The following is a 20,013-nucleotide window of genomic DNA, read 5'->3' as shown; positions in this document are numbered from 1 at the left end:
AGTTTAGCACAGCTGCAGATAGAAAGTTGAAGCTGACGTGAAGGCTTCCAAGTGGTGAAGTGATGCTGAGGTGCAACACACAAGAAGAGCACCCCAGAGAGCGTACCTGGAACTCCTGAAAACCAAGAGCTGGTGATCATCAGGGCACCCCAAATAGGACAGCCACTAGGCAGGCAGTACAGGTTCATAGGGCCCCCAGTGTGCCCCCCACCCAATCATGGGGCTCCCTTCAAAGGTCTCCACTTCCATCCAGTTAGTTCAGTTTAGTCCTCACATTCGGGGGGGCTACCCAAGGCTGGCAGTTACAAACGCTGGGCTTGTCTGAAACAGCAGCTCACCCAACCTCGAGTGGACAGCATCTGAAGGCATTCTCCATGGGAAGTGTGGGGCTGGGTTGCACCGTGCTCCGCAATGTCAGATGTGCTCCAGGCTTAGTGAGAATTGAAAGGTTTCAGCCACTTGGAAAGTGAATTTTCCTTCAGAAACAGGGAAGCTTCCAGGGAAGTTCTGAAAAACAGAGCATTGGTGCTGCCCTGAGCTCCCTAGGTACTGGTTTTGGATTTTCCTCTCTTGTCTCAAACTCAGTGTGTCCCATTTAGGAATCATAACTTAACATGTTGAAATCATCCCTTAGGGTCCTCCAGACCTTTCACCAGAAGGGTTGTATGTGGAAGGATCAAAAGCATTCTTATAGAAAAACATTCTTACACAACTGAACCAGAAAGATAATCCTGTTCAAGAAGTGGTTGGGATGAAACCCAGAATCTTTAACACCTTTAAGAATGGGCTTCCATAACTTCCCATCCTTTCACCCTGATCTTTCATCCAACGAGCAGCAATTTCTGGAGCAGCTGCATTCAACAGTCAAACTACTTCCTAAGGTGTTGGCCCAGGAAGAGAGGGGAGGGGCCATCAGTGCGTATTCTGGGAACAGCAGGCAGACGTCTCTGAAGTGGGCGTGAGACTCCCATTTTTCTGTGGGAAGCTGAGGGGTTGCAGGCACTGAGGTGCAGCTGCCAGCAGGAAAAACTCAAGTGAGAATGCCATCAGTCTGTGTCAGAAGCACTGAGGAGCTTCTGCAGGAGCTCCTTCTCAGATGGTCCCATCTGATCCTAAGCCCTTTCCTGTGGACACTTGTATGCGAACCAGACAGTTCAGCCAGAATCCATGACATTCTCTTTGTTTAGGACTTTTTATCTACATGGGTACCAGAGTTTCTAGAGCTTGAGTCCAGCTTTTAGGTCAGCCCAGCTCCAGTTGAGGCTATAAAGACCCAGAGCAGAGAGCGTTAGGTTTAAGGTCAGAGTTAGGCGTAGGCCCTTAGGATCAGTGAACTTAGGACCCCAAAAGGCCAATGGCATTTCCCTGGTGCCAGAAATAGCTGATGCTAGTGGACCAAAGGGCCAGGTTCTAAGCCCAGTGACAAGCAAGTCTTTCCCAAGCACTTTCTGAGAGTCCAGATTCCTAGAGTCTGGATTCTTAGAGTCCAAACCGACCCACTCAAATATATGCACAGCAGGCAAAAACATAAGCCTGTTACGATCGGCATTTGCAAGATCTGATATTATCAGATGAGTATTAGCTACTAAAAACTGCTTTTTAAAACTCCAAAGTGTGTTTTCAGCCGGTGAGTGCCTATATTTTCATGTCAATTGCCTTTTCCCCATGAAACCAAGGGCAACTATTAATTAGATCCCTTAAACTTTAGCTTGTTTGTGCGTGTGCTCAGTTGACTCTGGCTCTTTGTGGCTCCATGGGCTATAGCCCACCAGGCTCCTCTGTCCGTGGAATTTACCAGGCAAGAATACTGAAGTGGGTTTCCATTTCCTATTCCAGGGGATCTTCCCAACCCAGGAATCGAACCCATATCTCTTGTGGCTCCTACATTGGCAGGTGGATTCTTTACCACTAGTACCACCTAGGAAGCCCATAAGTTGCTTAGTAAATAATATCCTTCATTGAATAACTTACTTTAATTATTGCTTTTATTATTGCTTTAATAACTTGCTTTAATTATTCTCACAAACATATGTCCTCCAAGCTTCAGGTAACTTAGATAATATATCACAAGACTCCTTTAACTTCCCGTTATAAATAACACCTCTGATGTGTGGGTCACTCTAGAATTGGTTGCTTGAATTGTTTTCCAGGAACGTGGAGCTAGTCTTGTTCAATTCAAATCAGTAGAGACCACTGACCATTCAACTGGGCCTGTGTGAGTGTCCAGTTCATGACCTTTTGTCTTCAGAGGCCAAAAACTCCATTCTCAGATCATGTTAATGATGCTATTTTCTGAACAATGTCCCACAAAGAAGCGTGTAAGACAGATATGCTTGTACAGAACATCGATTACTTCACCTTTCTCTTACCTCCAGTCATCTGTCCCCACACCTCAGACTACCCTACTTCTTTATCCTGTAAGTATCCCCAGCCCCTCGCCTTCCAGGAGACGGATTTGAGACTTGTTCTCCCACTTCCTTGCTTGGCCACCTTGTGAATAAATGCTTTCTCCACTGCAAACCTCAGCATATCAGAGTTTGGCTGGCTGAGCACCAGGCAAACAGACCTGGTTTGGTCATGCCAGAGGCTCAATAGGCAAAACTCAAAGTGAAAATCATCAGTAAGGATGTATTTCACAAATACTTTTTGTTGTTAATTTTTCAGTTTCCCTCTTTGGGATGATCTCTCTAGCATTTATGAACTTACATGGCTGGCACTTTTCTTCAGTTTTTACCAAACATCCAGATGCTCTAGCCACAAAATACAAAGCCATTACAAAAATTCCCCCTTTCAAAAAATTGCATATTTACACAAGTCCCATGCATTCAGCATTTATACGGCTAACATTACAGCTGCCAGGAGATCATGGTTGGAATGCCAAGGGGATGTGGGCCTGAAGAATTGGCTGCATTGCCTCCTCTGGTTTCCCCTAGTTTATCCAAAGTTTTACTCCTGGCAACCACTTTGCCCTCCGCCTTAGAGAAGAGGACGTTGCAATGTCAACCTCCTTAGCCCCCTTGAGCTCCCCTTTTGGAAGAGTTGGGCTCTGGAGGAGAGGATGAAATCAAAGGCATCTCTCAGTCTGGATTTCCCTTCTCACTCTGGCCAGCAAGTAGCCAGGGGAGATGCAAGCCAGTTCTTCTGGAGTAGAACTCACATTTTTGAATGTTATAGGTAACTTTTCCCTCTAACAAGAGGCAGGAACCAGCAGCTATTTTATTCCAGCCCTATCTCCAAAGCCATCCTGACCGCAGGTGTGCAGCTTCTCCTGCCCCTTTGTCCTTCCTTCTTTCCCAACAGCCCCTTCACTGTATTTCAGTCAGGTTCCTTCTGGGGAAACCCACTTCTGACTCTGTCCCAGGGTCTGCTCTCAGGTTCAATCGTTCACTGAAGTGAAAGTGTTAGTCACTCAGTCATGTCCATCTCTGTGACGCCACAGACTGGGGCCTGCCAGGCTCCTCTGTCCATGGAATTCTCCAGGTAAGAATACTGGAGTGGATAGCCATTCCCTTCTCCAGGGGATCTTCCCCACCTAGGGACTGAACCCTGGCCTCCTGCATTGCAGGTGGATTCTTTACCATCTGAGACACCAGGGAAGCCCTCAATCATTCACTAGCAGGACTCCTAAGACTCAGCATATAGTCGTACTCACAGCTAAGGTTTATTACAGTGGAAGGATACGAAGCAAAATCAGTGAAGGGAAAAAGTGCATGCGGTGAAGCCTAGAGGCAAACCAGGCCCAACTTCCAAGAGTCCTCTCCCAGTGGAGTCTAGCAGGACGTACTTAATTCTTTCAACAATGAATTGCAACAGCAGGTATATAATCTTGCCTACCAGGGAAGCTTCCCTGAGCTCAGAGGCCTAGATCTTTAAGTAGAGGGAGGTCACATAGGCACCTTCTGCCAAGCATGTACTAAATACAGATTCCCAGAAGGAAAGCATAAACCACATGGTTCCTCCCAATAGTTTAGCACAGTGAGCCACTCTTTTCATTAGGAATGACAGAAATCTCCCCCAAATCGAAGTTCTAGACTTACTGTCATAAGTGAACACATCTGGGTAACCACCACCTAAATAGAGAAAAAAAAATTACCAGAATCCCCAAAGCCCCACTTGTAGCCCCTTCCAATCATTACTGCATCTCTCCAAGGGTAAACTCTGTCATGACTTCTAAGGCCATAATTTTTCTGTTTGTTCTTGAACTTCATATGAATGGAATTATATAGCAGGTATGCTTTTGTGTCTGGCTTTTTTTGCTCATCATGATATATACGAAATTAAACCATGATGTCGTGCATAGGTTGTCATTTTAATTATTATGTAATATTCTTCTTGTGTAAGTAAATAGCAGTTTGTTTATCCATTCTGATGTTGATAGAAATCTGGGTTGTTTCCAGTCCTTGCTATGAACATTCTAGCACATCTTTGGTGAACATATGAACGCAGTTCTGTTGGGCACACATCTGGGAGTGGAATTGCTGAGTCATGGAGTATGAATATGTTCATTTTACTCGATTCCCCCAAACACTATTCCAAAGTAATTGTTCTGCTTTACACACCCCACAGCAATGTATGAGAGTTTTAGTTGTTACACGGCCTTGTTAACATTTGCTATTATCTATCCTTTTCATTTTAGCCATTCTGGTGGGTGGGGGCAGTATTACATTGAGGTTTTAATTTGTATTTCCTGATGACTAATGAAATTGAGCACTTTTCTGCCACTTGGATATCATCTTTTATGAAGAATTTTTTCAAGTCTTTTTCTACTTTCTTTGCTGTGTTGTCGCCCTTCCAGTTTTTACCCTTTTAGAAGCAGATCAAAAAGGGAAACAGGGATGAGAAAAAACTGATTAAAAGTCACTTCTGCATGTTACACACTGTGCAGACGTATTTCATTTACTCTGTGTGACATTCTTATCATATCATATCATTTTACAGATCCATTCACATTTCTCAAAAGAAATGAAGTGTCTGCCATATTGTCTGGCACAATACTTGGCTCTGGAGATACAATGAAACTCATGATCAAGAAGGTCCCTTCTATGGGACCATCTTGCTGTGGGGGATAGTCGGGTAAAGGGAAGATACAGTGTGTCCTGTGGTCATAATAGAAGTGGCTCAGAGTGTTAACTTAATGGGTTAACTCAGACCCGGGGAAAGCAAGATTTCCTAAAGGAACTAAAAGGACCAGGCGTGGGATAGAAGAATGGAGATGATGGGTTGGGAAGATGAGGAATGAGGCCGGAGAGGTAGGCAGACAGCAGACCCTAGAGGGCCTAGTATGAAGTCTGAATTTACCCTGAGATTGGTGGGAAGGTTTTCAGTTGTGGGATGGCAGCTGAGGTGTCCCAGTTCTGGAGCTGCAAGTGAGGTCAGCTATGACCATAATTCAGAGCAGCAGAAACAGGAGCCTGAACGAGAAAAGGATCAGGGAAAAGAGAGAAATGGAAGAGATAAAGACATCAGTGTAGGAATCAGCAGGACTTGGCAACTGCTGTGCTGTTAGAGAATTCCAGCATGGCTCACAGGGTTTGTGTTGGGCAGCACTGATGTGATGTGCCACTGATGACTCAGTTGCCCACGACAGAGAACTGAGGTTCACGCAAGCAATTTGTCCAAAGTCAGTCATCTTGTCAGTAGTAGAGCTGCGGCTCAAACTCATCCCTCTTTGATGACTTTCTAACTGTAGTGATTTCAGAATTTTCCTGTTCAAGATTGTCTAGACAATAGTCATGAACAGCTTTAGTCAAAGCACACATAAGCTTCTGCAGTTCATTTGAAAGAAATGTTAAGAACCTCGCCACTCAATTCCCTGGTGCAGAGAGCTATTTGCTATCCCCAAAGGCAGCCAAAGGATCAGGAAAGAATCATTAATCTGGTTCGGGAAAGCTGTGTTCAAGTTCTGGTCCTGCCACCTCACATACCTTCTCTGGGCCTCGGTTTCCCAATCTAAGAATTAATGGGCCGGGCTGGCTGATCTCCAAGAGCCTTCTCAGCATTGACTTTTAAGATTCTACATTTCTGGGAAGCAGGGAATGTGCTTAAACATGTAAGGTTGTAGGCCTGAGGCATTCTGGAGACCATTTAGTTAAACTTTCTAAATAATATGTTCTCCTCTATTGGGATCCCAGCTGTGACCCATGTAAGTTGGGACATTCATAGACCTATGGCACATTGATCAAGCCAGAGTTTGTGAGTAGGGCTGTAGAGAGGAATCTTTGAACACTCTTTAGTAATCAGTGTGTAATGAGGATTCAGAGCCTCTCTGTCTTTGCGGACGCTGGGAAATCAGCAAGATGTGTGTCACCCACAGGAAGCCAGTGGGAATGTCAGGGACCTCCACAGAAGAGAGATCAGCCCTGTGAAGAGTCAGGCATTCCAGAGAAGGGAGGGAAGTGAATGCATGGCTGAGAGTTAATCCTGACTCAGTCTCTAAACTGTGTTCCTGGTTTCACAGGAAAAGGGTACACAGGAAAGATGAAGCAAGAGTTCAAGCCCTTAAAGACTTAAATACAAGACCAGACACCATAAAACTTCTAGGAGAGAACATAGGCAAAACATCCTCTTACATAATTCATACCAATGTCTTCTTAGGTCATTCTTCCAAGGTTAGGTCAGTCTCCCAAGACAAAAGATATAAAAGCAAAAATAAACAAAAGGAAGCTAATAAATCTTACAAGCTTTTCTATAACAAAAGAAACCATCAACAAAAAGACAACCTATGGACTGGGAGAAAATATTTGCAAATTATACAACCAGCAAGAGCTTAATTTCCAAAATACACAAATAATTCATACAACTCAACCCCAAAAAGCAAACAATCTAATGAAAAAATGAGTAGAAGACCTAAATAGACACTTCCTTGAGGAAGACATACAGATGGCCAACAGGCAGAAGAAAAGAAGGTCAATGTCTATAATTATTAGAGAAATGCAAGTCAAAACTACAATAATGTACCACTTCATACCAATCAGAATGGCCGCTATTTAAAAATCTACAGATAACAAATGTTGGAGTGGGTGTGGAGAATTGGGAACCCTCCCACACTGTCAGTGGGAATGTAAATTGGTATAACCACTTCCCTAATGAAAAAATGAGTAGAAGACCTAAATAGACATTTGCAGCTTCCCTGATAGCTCAGAAGGAAAAGAATCTGTCTGCCAATGCAGAGGACCCTGGTTCAATGCCTGGGTTGGGAAGATCCCCTGGAGAAGGGAATGGCAATCCACTCCAGTATTCTTGCCTAGAGAATTCCATGGACAGACCGTGGGGTCGAAAAGAGTCAGACATGACTGAGCGGCTTGCCCATAGCCACTATGGAGAACAGTATAGAGGTTCCTGAAAAACTAAAAATAGAGTTGCCATATGGTCCAGCAATCCCACTCCTGGGCCTATATCCAGAGAAAAGAAAGAAAGTGAAGTCGCTCAGTCATGTCCAACTCTTTGGGACCCCATGGACTGTAGCCTACCAGGCTCCTCCATCCATGGGATTTTCCAGGCAAGAGTATTGGAGTGGGTTGCCATTTCCTTCTCCAGGGGATCTCCCCTACCCAGGGATCGAACCCATGTCTCCCACACTGCAGGCAGACGCTTTACCATCTGAGCCACCAGGGAAGCCCATATCCAGAGAAAACTATAATTCAAAAAGATGCATGCACCCCTAGATTTATAATAGAACTATTCACAATAGCCAAGACATGGAAGCAACCTAAATGTCCATCAACTGATGAATGGATAAAGAAGATGTGGTGCATATACACAATGGAATATTATTCAGCCATAAAAAAGAATGAGCCAATGCTATTTGAAACAACATGGAATGGACCTAGAGATTTATCATACTAAATGAAGTAAGCCAGAAAGACAAATACCATATAATATCACTTCTTTGCGGAATCCATAATAAAAATGTGACACGATGAACCTATCCAAAGAACAGAGGCAGATTCACAGACATAGCGAATTTGTGGTTGCCAAGGGAGGGAGTGTGGGAGGGGAGGACTTGAAGTGTGGGATTAGCATACTAGCATGCGTGTGTGTGCAGGCCAAGTCACTTCAGTCATGTCTGACTCTTTGTGACCCTGTGGATTGTAGCCCACCAAGTGCCTCTCCCCACTGGATTCTCCAAGCGAGGTTACAGGAGTGAGTTGCTATGCTCTTCCTCCAGGGGATCTTCCCAACCGAGGGATTGAACCTGTGTCTCCTGAGTCTCTTGTATTGGCAGGTGGGTTCTTTACCACTAGTGCCACCTGGAAACCCTGAACTATTATATATAGGATGGATAAACAACAAGGTCCTACGGTATAGCACAGGGAACTATATTCAATATCCCGGATAGCCATAATGGAAAAGAACATATACATATGTAAAACTGAATCACTTTGCTGTACAGCAGAAACTAACACATTATAAATCTACTACACTTCAATAAAATAAATTTTAAAAGTTTTGAGCCTTTTCCCCATTGCTCCTCTCCCTCAGTCCCTTCAGAGCACCTTCCCAGCTCTCTGCTCCCGCAGCATTAGCATGAGTATTGTGGCTGTCACTGGGCTCAGAGAGTGACGTGACTTGCTACAATCTCATAAGAGAAGAAGACAGAAAACACTCTGAGTTCAGAGTAAAGAAAAATTATATCTGGTCGAGAGATGGGAAGACTTTGTAAAAGCAACACCTTAAATTTCATCAGTAGGAATTTGTTGACAACCGTGTTTGCATGCCCACTCTGCTGGGCGTCATACCTCCCCTGAGATGAAAACAGGAGGGATGCACACTTGGACCATTAGCCTCCAGATCAGAGGAGGTGACAGACTAGCAAATTATAATCACAGTGTAGCATGAGAGGCTCTGGGAACCCAGAGGAGGGCCACTAAAGCTCCAGCCAGGCATTCCAGGAAGGCTTCCTGGAGGAGTTGGTGCTTGAGCTGATTTTTGAAGGACAGGCTTGAATTATTTATGTAGGAAAGAGTGTGTGGGTGTGTAAGGGAGGTATTGACGCCATTACAGCGTTTTGTAAGGTCCAAAGCCCTTATCCATCCATTATTTCATTTGGTGATGATATGATGCTTATTGAGAAATTCACAGATGAGAGTTTCTTTTGGACCTCCTGACCATTGAGGGACTAGGATAGGAGGCTACCCTCATCATTACAGTAGGAGAATCAGAGATCCTCACTTGACAAATACAGTGGTTATGGAAGGAATCTTCTCTGGTGCTTGGACTCTGCCCACAATTCCTCTCAGTCTCTCTGGTGACAAGTGAAATGGGTGGAATTTTCTCTATGGAAGAAGAAAACAAGGCATAGGGAGAGTGATTTTTCCAACCATACTTGTGTACTTAATGACTAAGCAAGGGTTCAACATCTTTAAAGACTTTCTGGATTAAGGTGAAGACTCCATTAATGAGCAGTCCTCCTAGAGCAGGGCTTTCTTTTACTGCATCCTCCCGCACAGGAGGGATTATTATGATACTGTTGATGGACCTCACCCACTCCCTGTTTAATCCTATTGTTTGGCTGTCATAACCCAGCAATATTAAAGACAATGAGATTATTTTAGTTTGGGAATGGATGAGTATAACTATATCATCTTAGCAAGCTTCTCCTATGACTACTTAACTCATGTCACCAGAGCTGATGCTGTCCAGGGCTTAAGCACACTGTGAACCTGATCTTTCTGGTTGTATTTCAAGCAATGACACAGAGAGGAGGGTTCAGAACTTTGCCAGAGTCCCCTGAGCTTTCCAAGATGTGCTAATGGATTCCAGCACACATGGTAGATCCCAGGTATAGGGGTCTATGTGTTAAAGATAATTTTTTACCAGTGAATCACAGTATGCAAATTGTGATGATTGCAAAGGACATGTTCTAGTCCAGAATATTGTTTTAATAGTCAGTTTTTTTTAATTAGATAGTTTTAGAAATTTCCTTGTAACTAAAATAGATGTTGCTGTACTATGAAGAGAAAAAACAAAGCTATAAATTTTAGATGAAAGGGGAAGGTAGTGTTTAATTCTGGAGAGGCAAAGGAGACTTTTTTTAAAGAAATTAAGATGTAATTTATGTGCAGTGCAACACACCATTCTTATTAAACATTTCCCCAACTGTTGGCAAATGTGTGTGTGTGTGTGTGTGTGCACTCTCAATCATGTCCTACTCTTTGCAGCCCCATGGACTGAAGCCTGTCAATGGAATTTTCCAGGTAAGACTACTGAAGTGGGTTGCCACTTCCTACTCCAGGGGATCTTTCCAACCCAGGAATTGAACCTGGGTCTCTTGCATCTCCTGCACTGGCAGGCGGATTCTTTACCACCGCCCCCCCTGGGAAGCCCTGACAAACGTATACAGCATGCAGTCACCACCACAGTGCAGGCATAGAACAGTTCCATTACCTCTCAGCTTTTCTACCATCTCTTTAGAGCCAAGCTCCCACCATCTTTAGCCCCTGATCTGCTTTCTCTCCCTATAGTTTTGCCTTTTTTGTGATGCATCATAATAGAATCACACATATGTAGCTTTTGAGAGACTTTTCTTTTTCATTTAATTTATTTATTTTTAATCGGAGGATAATTGCTTTACAATGTTGTGTTGTTTCTGCCGTACAACACTAATCAGTCATAACTATAACTCTCTCTCTATCTATATCTATATCTATATCTATATATATCTCCCCTCCCTCTTGAGAGTCCCTCCCACTCACTCCCATCCCACTCTTCTAGGTCTTCACAGAGCACTAAGCTGAGTTCCCTGCTCTTTGCAGCAAGTTCCCACTAGCTATCTATTTTACAAGGTAATATATATACGTCAATGGTACTTTCTTAATTCGTCCTACCTTGTCCTTCCCCTATAGTGTCCATGAATCTTTTCTCTACATCTGCATCTCTATTCATGCCCTGCAAACAAGTTCATCAGTATAATTTTTATAGATTCTATATATATATGTGTTAATCTGCACAATTTGTTTTCTCTTTCTGGCTTACTTCACTCTGTATAACAGGCTCTAGGTTCATCTGCCTCAGTTCAACCGATTCACATTTGCTCCTTTTATGGCTGAGCATAATATTCTATTTTATATATGTACCACACTTCTTTATCTATTCATCTGTCCATGGTCATCTATGTTGCTTCCATGTCCTGACTATTGTAAATCATGCTGCAATGAACATTGGGGTACATGTGTCTTCTTGAACTATGATTTTCTTAGGGTGTATGTCCAGTAATGGAATTGCTAGGTTATATGATAGCTTTATTACTAGCTTTTTAAAGGAATCTCCATACTGCTCTTTTCACTGCATGCTTTTTCATATCTCTTTAATTTTGCACCATGTATTCAAAAAACAGATATTATTTTTGAATAATAAAAATCATACTTCCATGTCAAATCCATATTAAAGAGGAAAGCCAGTGAAAATTTAAAAATATTTAGAACTGAATAATAAGAAAGTATTAATGAAGTAGCATTAAAGAAATGAGTTTTTATATTATCACATGCAGTGGAAGTAATGGAAACACATGGATGCAGTAAAAGTGATACTTGAAGGAAAATTCATAGCCTTAAGTGCATTTACCAGAAAAAAACAGCAAAAAAAATTTTAAGACCCTAAACCTATTTTAAGAGCCAGAGAAAGGAAACAAGGTAAATCCAAAGAAACTAGAAATAGAAACTAGTATAAAAATAAAGATAATTGTTGAATATTAATGAATAAGGACAAAAAATAGATGGCAGTAATAAAGATGCATATGATTTGCATAATTATGTACAAACCAACTTAGGGTGGTGGTGTGAACATTGAACTTAATACCTTTGAGCTTCAGTTTCCTCATCTTTCAGATGGACACAGTAATGCTGGCGTCTGCCCAGCAGTAGGTAAGATTTCCCCTAGTAAGGATTTGGCCTTGATAACACTTCCTTTTCCGTGTGCATCAGCATAAAAGGTCATTAGAGTGAGGATTATGGTGTGCTGTTAAGGGAGTTTCGCATCAAGATGTTACATTTGTGTTCCCTTACCTGAATTTTTCTTCTCCTCTTAAATCTTTCCTTTCCTCCTCTGCTGTTGCCTATTCTAGAGAAGCACTTCAGGAAAAGGACACTGGGGCCGCTGAACCCTCAGTCAGGCCGGTGGGAGCTCACACGCTGGATTCTGGATGCCCTGAGATACAAACTAAAGACCTGTATTCGGAGGCCAGGGTTTCGAACCACATTTACCACCTTCTAGCTGTGTGGGCATAAGCAAAGCTTTTAATCATTTTGAGTTTTGTGTCTGTATCAAATGGGATCATAATAACGCCTATATTATAGGGTCATTACAAGAATCGAATGGGATGATACATGAAAATACGTGATAAATTTGCAAAGTGCTATAAAAATGTCAGTTATTATGGCAATTATTGTTATGAAAACTTATTCACCAAGAGTATACTCCAAAAATACTTCCTTGGTTCGAATATGACTTCTGTGCCTGTGGCAGTTGGAATTGGGGTGGTTGTTCTTCTGGTTAGATGCTTGGCTTCCTGGGTTGGCTGGTCAGCCACCCAACAAGCTACCAATACTTCAGTGGATTTCCCAGCTTTCTAGGTATGTGGTTAAAGAGACTGCAAAGGAAACTTTAGGGAAAGAATTAAGGTAGAAAAAAGAAGGAGGAATCTTTTTGTTGTTGCCAAGAAAGTTAATTACCCTTATCTTTATTTCCTAGTTTCTCAGCTAGACTGAAAAAGTAATTTTTGCTGAAAGGTTAACAATTCATATATAATTCTTTTTGGTTAATTTTTAAGGCTTTTTTCTTTTTTTGTACAACAAAGTGATTTGATACTTTTATGCATTATAAAATAATCACCATGATAATCTAGCAGTTATCCTCTCTCACCATACAAAGTTATTACAATATTATTGGCTATATTCCCAATGTTGCACATTACATCCCTGTGGCTTATTTTATAATTGGGAGGTTGTATCTCTTAATCTCTCACCTATTTTACTCATCTCCTGTAACCCTGCAATAATTCTTTTTCTAAAGCTTCTCTAATCTAGATTGCAATAGAGCCCAATAGATTTATAATGTAAGCCACAAAGGGAAGCCATACATGGAATTTAAAATTTTCTTGCCATATTAAAAAAAGAAACAAATATGATTGATTTTAATAGTATTTTATATTCATGTGGGCTTCCCTGGTGGCTCAGTAGTAAAGAATTTGCCTGCAGTGCAGGAGATGCAGGAGACACGGGTTCAACCCCTGGGTCCTGGGGATCCCCTGGAGGAAGGCATGGCAACCCACTCCAGTACTCTTGCCTAGAGAATCCCATGAACAGAGAAGCCTGGCAGGCTGCAGTCCATAGGGTCGCACAGAGTCCAACATGACTGAAGTGACTAAGCAGCAGAAATAGCTACCAACCACCCATGTAATAGATGAAAACCAGGAAAACAAATTGGTTACTGTTTAAAAGCACTGAGATCTTCCAGAAGCATTTGTGTATCAATGACAGTGACTCTATGAAGTAAATGTCAGGGGTGTGTGTGAGGCAGGAATAGGGTGTCCCCAGACCCCAGCAGGATCAGGTTAACACTCCCTCTTGTGTGTCTGGATTCAGGCCTCAGCTCAGGGGCTGAGTGTGTGGCTGGTGGCGGGAAATCCTTTCCTAACTCTGAATTAACCCAAATTGCTGAGTGACTCTGAGAAAATCAGACTTTGTAGCTCAGTCTGAATAAAAAAGTTTATAATGGGTTTCACAAGGATGAACAATAGTTATTGCTGCAAAATAGTTTCATTTGTTCAGGAAAGAATAGCATATTAGGTAATATGATTAAGTACAATGGAAAGGAAAAGTTATTGAAAAATAATTGATAAAACCTGGAAAATAGCTTGACAGTATTTAGTTCTTTAATATATGGATACAGATTACCAGTGCCTCAGACTTAAAGGTAGTTATGTGACTGAAAGGTAGTTATATAACTGAAGTTTCCTCATTATGCATATAGTTTTTAAACTGCTGGTCACTGACGCTGGAATAAAAAGCAGGCTTTATCAAGCGTTGCCCTTTTCAGTGGGTTAAAGGGCAGTGCTACAGTTATTGTTGGTGACGCCATGAAATATCAGGCCCAAACAATTGTTATGGCAGTCTAAATAGAGTTCTTTTTTTACACACTACTTGCAACATGAGTGCAATATTGTATATTCTGTATCAAAGAAATAAACTATTTTTTGTCATTTAAAAAAAAATAGTAGTTTATTTAACCCAGTATATCCAAACTATTATTGGCTGAACATTATTGATTGAACAATAGTTTTTTAAAAATTAGTAATGAGATATTTTACAGTTTTTTTTTTTTTCATACAAAACCTTCAAAATTTGAGCTTCATCTATAGCCCATCTGTTTGGACCTGCCACATTTTAGCTTTTTGTAGAGCCAAGTCAGGGTAGAGAAACATGTACCAGTTTTGAGTTCCTTCAGTCATTCATTTATCAAGTATTTATTTATCAAGCACCTACCAGTGCTATGGTCTTGGCTCTGCAGCCACTTTACTCAATGAATGTGGGCGAGTTATTTCTCTTCTTAGGGCTCCAGATTCCCTGTTCCACCTTTGAGAAAATTAAGATATCCATGTAGGAAAGAGAGAAACCCAGCTGGAGGAAAATGCATCTGAAAATCATTAGCTTACTTGGTGGAGTTTTGAAAGACCATCGGCACCAGTCACTTTCATTGATAGTTGGATGGCACTCTCACAATCCCTTTACTGTTAATGTCAAAACTTGATTGACCCCACAGGAATTTACTGGAGGAATTAATCACACAAGTCTTATCCATGGAAATGGTGATTTGTCATGTTGATGGTGTTACCCAGGACCCAGATTTCTTCACCAATGTCTTATGGACCATACTTTTAGGGACATCTAAGGAAGAACTAATAAGAACAAGTCATAAATTCCTTTGTGCTTTAGAAATGTTAAGTAATCCTTCCCATCTATCAGTAGGTCTAACTGCAGGAAGTTGTCTGGGAGGTGTTGCAAGGAGTGGTGTACTATCTCAGTACCGTCATCGGCTTGGAAATTAAGTCATATTCATTAACTTGTAGATGGCCATGACTTAGAATGACTGCAGCTTAAACAAAAAAGGAAATAGAGCTCTACTTCCTGATAACAGGGTGGCATTAGCCAGACAGCTAAGCTATCAGGTGAAATCAGTTTTTAACTTCTGTGTTGGGAGAATGATTCTCAAAGTTATTTAGAAAGAGAGAGAACAACTCTTAAAAAATAAAAGTGTTGGAAACGTATTTAGTAGATACTGATCAGAATATCAAATATCACTTGTGGTTGCAGCCCAAGCCAGTATTGGTAATTGAGAGGCATGGAGATAGGCAGGCATCACAAGGGCTAACTCAAGTTCAGGTGGTAAGCATAGAAAAATAATACCTGAAAAATAACTTTGCAAAGTTATTTGCAAATACCTCTTTAACTTTGCAAAGATCTTTTGCAACATTGTCTCACTGGAGCATCACAACAGCTCTTCCTGGTAAGATAGGGAGACAGGACCACAGTGAATGACGAAGATGTCTCTAAGAGTGATGCAGTTTGTTGTGTTGGTTGTCACTACTTGCTGCCTTCCTCAGCTTCCCCAGAACAGAAAAGTGGCCTTGATGCCTTATACAACTTGGGGCATGTGAAGAGCTTCTTAGAAGACTATATGTCTAGAGAGATCCCAGCAACTAGGCTTCCAGCTAATTGCTGAAAGAGAACTCAAGTATAGACGTAGGTCAGCCTCTGTTCTCTCATATATGTGTTGACTTTTCACTTTGGACAGGATGGAAGAAAGGGCGATTTTTCCAGTGATGTCAGCCACAGAAGATGTAGGATCATTGCTAAGACACAGTTCCCTAGAACTGGACATAATGGACTTTATTAGAAAGGAAAAAAAATCTTGGATCCCATCTTATGTATAATAACCCATTCCTTCCCAAAGCACTTTATAGTTTATAAAACTTTTTCAGACATGGCTCAACCAGTTCATATGTGTAGCAACTTCACAAGTAGAGAAAGTTATTACTTCTTGCCTACAATGCTCTGTTGAGTTGAGTTAATGAATAAATGAATCTCCATGTTATGGATGAGAAAATTGAGATCTGAAGTGGGGAGACACAAGACTGAATCCCTTATTTTCTGAGTTCAAGTCTGATCCTGTTCCTATACGAGTTCTCCCTTAAGATATGGTTTCTGAACCTGCACCATGGAATATCACTGGGGAAAACAGTCAGACTTTCCACGATGTGAGGATCTGGGGTTATCTCAAGTCTCTTCTGTCATTCCCGATCATTTCTATAAATTAAATCATTATTCACTGTCTCTGGAAGAGCAGTCAAAAGATCAACTTGGCATTCTGCTTCCTAAATAGCCCAAGGCAGAGTGAAGATGGCAGTGAACAGTAGCCACATTTCTAATCATCTCATCAAGAATCCAGAGCAGAGGAATTAATCCAAGAGCCATCAACCACAGGTGTAAAATAAAGCCAACTTGGCAAAGAAAGTGGGGGAAGTACACACACACGAACACACACACACACACACGAACACACACACCCACATGTAAAATCCCCCAGCAGCACCTGGTACTGGAATCCCACTTTATAGGACAGATGCTTTAACAAGGGAGATACTGTTTATTTATTCTCCAGGAATTTCAAGGGTGAAGCGAGAAGTGTTAAAAGAAGTTTAAAACTCCCAGTGTTTATAAGGAGGCCCCAAAGGAGGAATGATGGCCAATGATGAGAGAAAAGATGTAATTTTTTTTTTTTTATAAATCCAAAGATGTTTGGATAGTGATTTCTTTCAGGAAGGTTTCAGGCACTACTGGGCACCCAAAAGGGCAAGCATCTTCTATTACGGATTTTCTAGAAATCAAGTCTCCAAACTGAAAGGGCCCTTCCTGAAATTGACATTCTAGGGTAACCTGCTTGACCCTGGTTTGTCTGCCAACTGTTTTCAAAACGTTTCTGTCATGTCCTTGAGCCTCCACTTGTTCCACAGCAGTGGACAAATCCACCATCCTTTGAAGTGTTGTTTCTCTTGATCTGAGTTCTGGAAAGTGTTGCCCTTATGTTGAGCCCAACCTGCCACCCTGATATTTCTACACTGGAGCTCATTCCAAACAAAGACAATCCCTCTTCAACATGACAGCCTGTCAGCTGCTGAAGACCTTAATTGTGATACTTCTGTCTCATGCAGCCACTCAGCTCTACACAAGTATCTCAGTCAGAGGGGGCTCCCTGAACACATTCCAAGAAGAATTGGGTTTCCAGTCCCATTGTCATTATGGCTGTCCTCCTGTCCAAATTTCAGAACTGAAACTGGGCTCCAAAGGTAGTCTGAACTGCAGCAGGCACTTTCTCTAGATTGGTTCCTCGTTGCCTACCTCCGACCTCAGAAAAATGCCCACTGAGAGGGGAGTGCGTGCAAGATGGAAGGATGGTCTCTGAGCTCAGGAAACTTTAGAGCTTTAGAAATGGCACGGTCCATGACCTGGAACTGTTCTGGGTTGTCACAGCAACAGGCAGCACCATGTCAATACCTCAATGCTCTGGCCATCAGTTCCTGGTGCTGGCCCCTGCCTGTGGCTGTGGGCCCAAAAGAGGGTGAGGGGCCATGTTCTTCAGAGGGTCTTTTGGGGCAGGCTGGTTCTCCTTCCTGCAGCTTGGGCAGTGGCCCCATCAGGCCTAGTCTCACTCTGGCAGGTTAGTTGAAATTTAATTTATTCTCTGCCAATAGCATGGCCTGTCCAGACTGGGCCTTGAGTCTCCTGAACACAGATTCTGTAATCTCAAGACAGAAAACATGGCAGGTAAATGGCCAGGGATTAAATGGATAAGGCTGTAGAACAGGGCAGTGAAAGACAGAAGGACGTCAGCTATGCTGTGTCTTTGATATGAAACTCCTTTCCATGGATCATTCACTGATAAACATCACAAACCCAACCTCTTCCTTCTTAGATATGAGGAAACAGGCCCAGAGAGATGGGAAGTGACCCCTGCACCCCAACAAGGGCACACAGTGCTGTGCAGGCAGAGTCTGAGAAGGGCTCAGTACCCACCCCTGGAGTCCAAAGCAATTAGTCATGTTTTCCTAGGACCTACTGAGAAGGGCCACCCAAGATAGATGGGTAATGGTGGGGAGTTCTGACCAAAAGTGGCCCACTGGAGAAGGAATGGCAAACCACTTCAGTATTCTTGCCTTGAGAACACCATGAAAGTATGAAAAGGCAAAAAGATATGACACTAAAAGATGAACTCCGCAGGTTGGTAGGTAGTCAATATGCTACTGGAGAAGTTACTGGATAAATAGTTCCAGAAAGAATGAAGAGACTGAGCCAAAGCAACAACAACACCCAGTTGTGGATGTGACTGATGATGGAGGCAAAGTCTGATGCTATAAAGAACAATATTGCATAGGAACCTGGAATGTTAGGTCCATGAATCAAGGTAAATTGAAAGTGGTCAAACAGGAGATGCCAAGAGTGAACATCAACACTTTATGAATCAGTGAACTAAAATGGACTGGAATGGGTGAATTTAATTCAGATGACCATTATATCTACTACTGTGGGCAAGAATCCCTTAGAAGAAAGGGAGTAGCCCATATAGTCAACAAAAGAGTCCGAAATGCAGTACTCGGGTGCAATCTCAAAAACGACAGAATGGTCTCTGTTTCCAAGGCAAACCATTCAATATCACAGTAATACAAGTCTATGCCCCAACCACTAATACCAAAGAAGCTGAAGTTAAACAGTTCTGTGATTACCTACAAGACCTTCTAGAACTAACCACCACCAACAAAAAAGATGTCCTTTTCATCATAGGGAACTGGAATGCAAAAGTAGGAAGTCAAGCAATACCTGGAGTAATAGGTTAGTTTGGCCTTGGAGTACAAAATGAAGCAGGGTACAGGCTAACAGTTTTGCCAAGAGAATGCACTGATCGTAGCAAACACCCTCCTGAAACAACACAAGACAAGACTCTACACATGGACATCACCAGATGGCCAATACCAAAACCAGATTGATTACATTCTTTGCAGCTGAAGATGCAGAAGCTCTATATAGTCAGCAAAAACAAGACTGGGAGCTGACTGTGGCTCAGATCATGAACTCTTTATTGCCAAACTCAGACTTAAATTGAAGAAAGTAGGGAAAACCACTAGACCATTCAGGTATGGCCTAAATCAAATCCCTTACGATTATATAGTGGAAATGACAAATAGATTCAAGGGATTAGATCTGATGGACAGAGTACCTGAAGAACTATGGATGAAAGTTCTAATCTAGAGATCTCGTCAAGAAAATTAGAGACACCAAGGGAACATTTCATGCAAAAATGAACACAATAAAGGACAGAAATGGTATGGACCTAACAGAAGCATATTAAGAAAGATATGCAGAAGGTAACAGAAGATATTAAGAAAAGCTGGCAAGAATACACAGAACTATACAAAAAAAAAAAAAAAAAGATCTTAATGACCCAGATAACCACAATGGTGTGACCACTCATGTAGAGTCAGACATCCTGGAGTGTGAAGTCAAATGGGCCTTAGGAAGCATCACTACAAACAAAGCTAGTGGAGGTGATGGAATTCAGCTGCGCTATTTCAAATCCTAAAAGATAATGCATTAAAGTGCTGCACTTAATATGCCAACAAATTTGGGAAATTCACCAGTGGCCACAGGACTGGAAAAGGTCAGTTTTCATTCCAATCCCAAAGAAAGGCAATGCCAAAGAATGTTCAAACTACCACGCAATTGGATTCATTTCACATGCTGGCAAAGTAATGCTCAAAATTCTCCAAGCTAGGCTTCAGCAGTACTTGAACTGAGAAATTCCAGATGTTCAAAGTGGATTTAGAAAAGACAGAGGAATCAGAGATCAAATTGCCAATATCGGTTGGATCATAGAAAAAGCTAGAGAATTCCAGAAAAGCATCTATTTCTACTTCATTGACTATGCTATAGCCTTTGACTGCATGGATCACAACAAACTGTGGAA

The sequence above is a fragment of the Bos mutus genome, chromosome 13 (assembly GCF_027580195.1).
Source record: "Bos mutus isolate GX-2022 chromosome 13, NWIPB_WYAK_1.1, whole genome shotgun sequence".
NCBI lineage: Eukaryota > Metazoa > Chordata > Mammalia > Artiodactyla > Bovidae > Bos > Bos mutus.
Note: the sequence above shows the minus strand (reverse complement) of the source record.